This window comes from Ochotona curzoniae, unplaced genomic scaffold (genome assembly GCF_017591425.1).
Source record: "Ochotona curzoniae isolate NIBS_2020 unplaced genomic scaffold, NIBS_Ocur_1.0 contig_4105, whole genome shotgun sequence".
NCBI classification, from domain to species: domain Eukaryota; kingdom Metazoa; phylum Chordata; class Mammalia; order Lagomorpha; family Ochotonidae; genus Ochotona; species Ochotona curzoniae.
The window spans coordinates 9,959,470-9,966,583 of NW_024466129.1; positions in this window are offsets into that span (position 1 = coordinate 9,959,470).

Sequence of the window (7,114 nt, forward strand, 5' to 3'; positions counted from 1 at the left end):
TTTTTCGACTGCGGTGATAGGACTGCAGGAAACATGCCAATGAACAGCCCTTGATGGATTTATGATTGAGTGAATCTAAAACTCTCCTAATATGTAGCTAAAGCTCTGTTCAGTGTGTCGGACCTAAAGATCCAGTTGGGATCTATTGCTAGGAGATTTTTAAATACTTGGTGATGTACACATGGTCCCAGGTACTCGGAATGAAGTTTCATTTTTGGCTTGCATGGAAGACCAGAGGAAAGCAGTGGCTGGTGTGAGCAGAACTCAATTCCCCAAACTCAGGCAGATGTTTAAACCCCAAAATCTTAAGTTAACAGTTAATGGATTCATGCTAATGGTTGATGGATTAAGGACGGAAACTTTAATTATGGTGTCTGGGGGGTGGGCCCAGTGTGAGGTCTTCAGGTCATTTGGGGTTTACCCTCAGGATGGATTTCTTGGTGAAGGGTTGGATATAGAAGGAGGGTATGTTCCCTGTGGGCTTCCTGGCTCATCATGTGATTTTTCTTGTATGGTGCGCCATTGCCAGTCTCTCCTGGATGCCTCATTAATGGTGCTATTCCATCTTGAACTGTGGACCTCTAAGCACACCATGAACTGAAATACACCTCCTTCCTGTCCAACAAGTTCCATTTTAGTGAAAGTAGCAAAAAACTGACTAATATAGTGCCCCCCCCCCCGCCACAGTGCGAGGCTTCTGATACCATCCATTGTATCTCCTTCAGCCCACCACCCATTTTGTTCTCCATCTCCCATTTTGTATCTCTGTACACGTGGGTTTTCTGCACAAGCCACACCTGTCCAAGCACTGGAGTCTTCTATACCTGTTTCTCTGCTTTCCACAACATGTGCATTCCACAGATTGATTAATTTTAGGTTTGTTGAAAGAACAAATAGATTTGATAGTTTTAGTACAAGGTTGTTGGATCACTCTATACTAAGCCCAATGATGAAGAAATGATGAGTGGGAGAATGTGTTTTGTGGCCAGGCTGTTCCATCTCTGGAGAAAGTTCTTTCTCACTATGATAAAATATGTCTCCCTGGAAGTCAAAGCACTGATCCTGGTTCTGAACTGGTTCTGATCCTGGTTCCTGTGGATGTTGGCCAATGCCAGCTCTTGGGGCCATTCTGGGTCCTTGTCCGGACAGTGGAGTATATAGGTAACAAGCTGTTCTGATTGTGTTTGTTGCCACTTTGCATGGCTTCACTCCTTGATATGGTCAGCACATGTGAATTAAATGGCCACTGTGTGCTATATATGATATTAAGAAAAATGACATAGCTGCCACAGTGGGAAAATCTAATCATACATCATTAAATGGACAATTTTTGAATGCTTTCATGAGAAAAACTGCAGAATCCTTAAAAAAGAAGACATGCACTGCCACAATCCATTTTCCATAGGAAATGGAAAATTCTGAATACTTCAACTGAGTTGTTTTAGTACATGTTTTACACAAAATTAATCTCACCTATTCAGATATGCATTTCAGATCTCTCAATTATTTTTAATCTAGTATATTATTTCTCTTCAGCTTTGTCACATCATGGAGACTTGTGGCAGACGTCTAGAGACTTTATTCAGGAAAATTAACATATATTGTCTGCACGATTCAACCTATTATTTGTACTTTATAGACAATTTCTTCCTGGGAGCTTGGTTGAAAATAAAAATTGAGTTGACTGGTAGTTCACTGTAATTAGAAATCCAATTACTTGTGAAAATTGATTTTCTTGGTTAGTTGATTATGATAGGATTTTGGACCAGTCAGTGGTATTTTTTGTGCATCTTCTGATAAACAACTTATGCCTTTTCCCAAAAAGGAGCATTGATCAGTGATCCTAACTGGAAGACTTTTTTCTCCCATCACAATGTCAGATTATTCTCTTCTGTGGTTTGAAATTGATAGGAAATCAGAAATCCTTTAACATATACTCAGAAACCAGAATTAACTCTCTGAATGTGGTGGGGAATAGGAGGAAATTATAAGAGGTTAATGTTAAGATGCTGTTATTAATGGAAAGGCCAAATTACTCATGTAAGGTTTAGATGCTTTCTAATAATAATTGATCTGGGAAAATTAAAATTTTATGTAAGGTAATGAGACATAATTTATGCAAATTTTTTCCAGCTTAAGAAGTAGATTTGGGTAGATACCCAATCAAGCTTGGGGTGAAATCAGACTGCATTTCCAATCATTGTGTGGGCTCTTCGGGACCCTGGGGGAATCCGTAAATGCTTTTATTTTTTTCTAGGTCTCTGTTTGACTAATATCTCAGACAACGAGATGAAACATTTGAAGTTAAACAGAAGTGTAGATTCAAGATGCCCTTATCTCCATGGCCTGGGTGTTCATGTAATCCTAAATTGTATGTCTTCATTTTCAAAGTGTATGTGAGGAAATGGGGTTGGTTAGAGGGGGACAGAAATATTCACACACCTGGAGGAGGCTTTGGAAGGAGTCTGCCAATTTACTGTGGGGAAGAAATGGTCATATTTGTTGCTAGCTTTAGTTGAGGACTACAGCTGTTCAAGTTGTTAAAAGTCTTACTATTCTGCATTAGGATGAAATTACAGCTGTTGGAGAAGGCTCTGTAAAAAGTACCTCTATTAACATGTATAATACTTGTAGTCACATATTTATTTCCTTTGTTTGCATTTGGTTATCTCTTCTCCATCTGACAGTGACTTTCTTGAGATCAAAGAACATGCATTATTTTATACACAAGTATGTACTGGCTTCTACCTGAAAGGCCAGCATAAGGCAGTCACTTAACTTGAAACCAAAACTGAAGTTAAATTTCTTGCACCTCCTCCAAAATTACATAAATAAATCCTTTTTAGGCGTCATCATGTAGTTGCTGCAATGTATAACATTTAGGGTCCCTACACTGAGATTCTAGAATCTACATTGACAATGGACCAACTAAGTTCTCATGTGTCTAACCTGCTTATTAGTGTTGTGGAGGTTTCAAAATATCTTAAAAACAGAAAGAAAGAAAGAAAAAAACAGATTTAGTATTTTTTTTTAAGATTTATTTTTATTGGAAAGTCAGCTATACCAAGAAGAGGAGAGACAGAGAGGAAGATTTTCTGTTCACTGATTGACTCCCTAAGTGGTCACAATGGCTGGAGCTGAGCTGATCTGAAGCCAGGAGCCAGGAGCTTCTTCCAAGTTTCCCACACAGGTGCAGGGTCCCGAGATCTTGGACCATCCTTGACTGCTTTTCCAGGCTACAAACAGGGAGCTGGATGGGAAGCGGGCCCACCAGGATTAGATCCCATGTGGGATCCCAGCACATTCAAGGCAAGGATTTTAGCCACTAGACTATCATGCCAGGCCCAAGATTTAGTGTTTAGTCTTAACCATTAAGGAGTATATGATAGATGGACTAGTTGGTGGTCTAGATGGACTCATACCAGGTGAGTAGTGACCTTTATAAGACAGTATAGCCAGGCATACCTCTGTGGCCTGGATCCTTGGATTTTATGAGCTGCTTGTGAACAAGCCCTATTGCTGTATATATTTTCAAAACCAATCTCTTTCTGTTAGCACTTTGAAGAGTTTGGGTGAAATGAATGTGGTGATAAACATGTAGCTAGAGCTGTGGGTGAACTTTGTCAAGAGAGGTGAAGCTATGTGGAGAGGAACCCAGTGACACTCAAACCATGGTTGTGGCAGGCCTCATATGTTCAGGTCAACTGAGGTTGGCAGCATGTGGTTCGTGCTGCTCTCTGCTTTCAACAGATGATAATGAAAGATTTCTGAGGCAGTCAAGTTCTTGAACTGCAGCTCTGTGTTTTGGTCTTTCCCCTGAAAGCCTAGGACAGTAATGGCTGTAAGTGACATAGACTGTATGCTCAGAGACAATGGGTTTCCGAAGGTATCTTTATGTGCTGGTACAGTTCCTGATGCAGAGCAATCTGGGGAGCCTTACCCCATTCCCAGCTGAGCACTGGTTTGTTTCCTTCAGCAGTGGCATGCCTCTCTGATGGAGCATCTCATCTGCAGGAACATCCAGCACAGGATTGATTGGTGCATCCCCTGTGTGAGTCCAGACAGGTTGGAAACCATAGAGGCTCTGTGTATTCGCTTGGACCTACCTCAAACTGGAAGAGTAGAAGAGTTGGATTTGCAGTCTCCAGCTTGTACCTATAATGTTCTATGAACAGATCCCTAATTCATTGATAGTCTTACACACATCTCTCTCTCTCTCTCTCTCTTTCTCTCTCTCTCTCTCTCTCTCACACACACACACACACACACACACACACACACACAGTGCACGGTTCTCAAACCTTCATTTTGTGTCAACATCTTTATTCTTACTGAAATGTCTTTTACACTTTACTGCAGTGGCTGCATCACTTGATTAGTTGCATGTGGGGTAGGTATACTGTCGTAATGGAAACCTGGAAGAGCCAAATTAGCGGTAACTGAATGTGCTGGTCATTCACACATATTTCATATGTGTGAATTTTACATATTTCACATAGTTAGGGATCATAAGGGACATTTGTAATAGCATGATACAGAACCCCCAAGCCCCTGTATTAAAATTGGTCTTCAAGATGAGGATGAAGCCCCAAGAAGAAGGCAATGGAGAAGTACGGTTCTCACAATGAGGTTCATGGCATGAGCAGGCTGGCCAGTACACTCATTGTGCCATTGGTGCTTGGGCTGTGGTGCTGAGCTGTGCAAGCCCGCCCTCATCAGAACCTCAGCTGGGTGCCCATCACTGCAACTCATGGAGGGTTATGGCAGTGGGGACCTGGTGTTAGTGACAAAGATCAGTGTAAGGATTATCTCCTGATAGTAGTGACAAGAGTCGGTTATAGTAAGTATAATTGTAGTTTGAAAGTGGAGCAGGTTTCGGATCAAAGTGTAAATGAGAGGGTAAGGAAGACTGTTTAAGGGCAGCCTTGCCCCTCTTGCTGCCTGTCTGAGAGCATGGCCAGCATCAAGCTGCTGTACAAGATCCTATGGAGCATTCATCTGAAGTCGCAGTCACATCCACGGAAAAAACTAATTCTATACTTTTGATAACTTGGTGAAATCACAGTAATAGTGACTGGTCCTTGTTTAGAAATTTGTCATTAATTACTGAACAGTGTGAAGGCACTTCACTTGTTTTGAAGGAACGCAAATATTGCAGAGTATCAAATGCCTATGTCTTTGTAGCAAATTTATTTTAACATAAACACAAATCGTTGAGCCTATGGGAAATTTTAACATTGAATGATGTGGTCAACACCCTCAGAGGCAGGAACTGTTTGGGAAGGTATGAGTGATAGTTTGTACTGAAATTGTTTGAAGTGGTACCATTGTGGACACAGAGGGTGTTTGGGAGTCTGATAGGCTGGCATTGCTTGGTCCTGCTTGGCATCAGATCCGTGGTTAGTTGGCAGCTCAGGAAGGGCACAGAGCCTCTGATGAGCACCCCGAGAATGCCATCTGACATAAAAGAGAGAAGGGTCGTGATAACACTGTCTTCTTGTCTCCACTCATGGCTTTTAGGAAATTAGAGACAGCTGGCAAACAATTTGTGGGTATTGGTTGCCTCAAGTCTCTTTCTCAGGAGACTATTCTTTATCCACTCACAAATGCATTGTTTCACACATAGAGTTATCAGTTCAGCAAATACTGAACATTCTGTATGCTAGACACTGTCCCACATACTTGGAAAACAGTAATGGACAAAACAGAAACATTCTTTTACTCCTACAGCATTTAATCATGGGAAAGACAAGCAGCGTAATAAATAAGCAAAGCATGCGACAGGTCAGAAATTATGTGCTTGTTATCAGGTTTTAATATTCAGGTAATGCTAGCCCGAATAGATTTTCCTCCACTTGCTTTTTTTTTTTTTTGAAAGTTTGGTGTTAATTGTTATAGAACTTAACATTAGGGTCAGGTGCAGTAGTTTAGCGACTAAAGTTGTCACCTTGCACACACCAGCATCCCATATGATTGCTGGTTCATGTTACGGCAGCCTCGCTTCCCATCCAGCTCCCTGCTTGTGGCCTGGGAAAGCAGTGAAGGACAGACCAAAGCCTTGGGACCCTGCATCCACGTGGGAGACCCGGAAGAAGTTCCTTGGCTCCTGGCATTGGATTGAGCTCAGCTTCGGCTGCTGAGGCCAGTTAAGGATTGAATCAGAGTTCGGAAGATCTTTGTCTTTCCTTCTCTCTGTATATGCAACTTTCCAGTAAAAATAAATAAATCTTAAAAAAAAATCAAGAGGGAAATTCCTGAAAAATGACCTAGCTGTCCTAATCCTGGCAATATACTCGAGGAAATGAAATTAGCATTTAAAGAAACACCTGTCCTCCCAGGTTTACAGCAGCTCAATGCACAAGAGCAATGCTATGGAATCAACCCAGATCTTCTTCGTTTGATGATTGAATTAAACAAACACAGCCTATATACACGACGGAATATTACTCAGCCATGAAAAATTAATGAAACCCTGACATTTGCAGCAAAATGGATGGACCTTATGCTAAGTGAAATAAACCCAACTCAAGAGACAAATATCACCTGTTTTCTCCTGTTTGTAGGAATTAATATACGGAGTATAAAATTTTCTGGCTATCCTATCATTGGGTATTTAGTATAAATCTTGAATCATACCATGTAAGTGATAGTACACTCTTCCCCCGTGGATCACTCACTGTGGTACTAATACCGCTATGTTCAAGAAAAGATAGCATCTGTGTATGCAGAAAGGCTGTCTACTTTTGAAGAAGATGCGTCAAAATGTTCTAAAAATTATAAAATAGCTAAGGTAAAAAAAGATATAAACAAAGGTTTTGTGGAGTTCAGCAGTGAAATCTGGTCCTAAGTTTTATGGTTGATGGAAGATTTTTTAAAAATATGATTCATGATTCAGTTTCATGATTTTTTATGTATCTGCTTAGGAATTTTATTTCCTCATGATTGAGTCTTCATAAAATATGTGTCTAAGGATTCGTACATTTGACAAGGGCCTTTAACTTTCTTGCCGTATATTATAATCCCCGGCAGTTTCTTGTGTCTCTGACGTGTCAGTCATAATGTTACTATTTTCTTCTCTGATTGGATGTCTTTGAAACATTTCTCATTTTTCTTG